This window comes from Penaeus monodon, chromosome 27 (genome assembly GCF_015228065.2).
Source record: "Penaeus monodon isolate SGIC_2016 chromosome 27, NSTDA_Pmon_1, whole genome shotgun sequence".
NCBI lineage: Eukaryota > Metazoa > Arthropoda > Malacostraca > Decapoda > Penaeidae > Penaeus > Penaeus monodon.
This window is the reverse complement of record NC_051412.1, coordinates 30,961,870-30,962,584: the sequence shown is the minus strand read 5'-3', so window position 1 is coordinate 30,962,584 and position 715 is coordinate 30,961,870.

Sequence of the window (715 nt, the reverse complement as noted above, 5' to 3'; positions counted from 1 at the left end):
CACAGACCCTTGTCTCTCTTTGAAACACAGAAATCTGAAAAGTAAGACCTTTGTTAAAACTATTATGATGTTATAATATCAAATGTGATTTTGAACCGGACACGTAACATTCACTCGTAAATAATCAGAGACAAATACAAATCCACAAACATGAAAAGACTCAAGCCAAAGGACATTTGAATGGACATGGTCAGCTGGAAAGTTAGAAATGAAATGACATGAATCTTGTTTAACGCATATATTAAATCCTGGCTCCGGCACGGTTCTCTGGTTATCCCAAAGAGAAACGACTTTTGTTACGGAATTAATAAAAGATAATCGTATGCGATACATATCCTGCTTTGTGTGTTACGTTTGGATGAGCTTTATTTGTCATATTCAAATGGATTATTGGAAGAGGTGAAGAGAATGATAAAACGTATGCAAATATCTCTTTTCAACAATCTATATTCCTTTGCTTTGAGTTCTGTTAAAGAATCTCGCTTTAGAGGTTTTGGAATAAGTGAATGTCCTGTATAATGAAAGGAATATTAGATTTAGATGAATTCAAGGGTAGTTGTACGTGGACATAACCCATAGAATAATGAACACATAATTTAGGATTATAGATATAGTTTGAAAGGTATTTAATTTTCAATGATTTACAAGCAACTTTGAAATATTTATTACAGTTTATTATTGCAGTTGATAAGATCAATATTCATACGTTTAAACA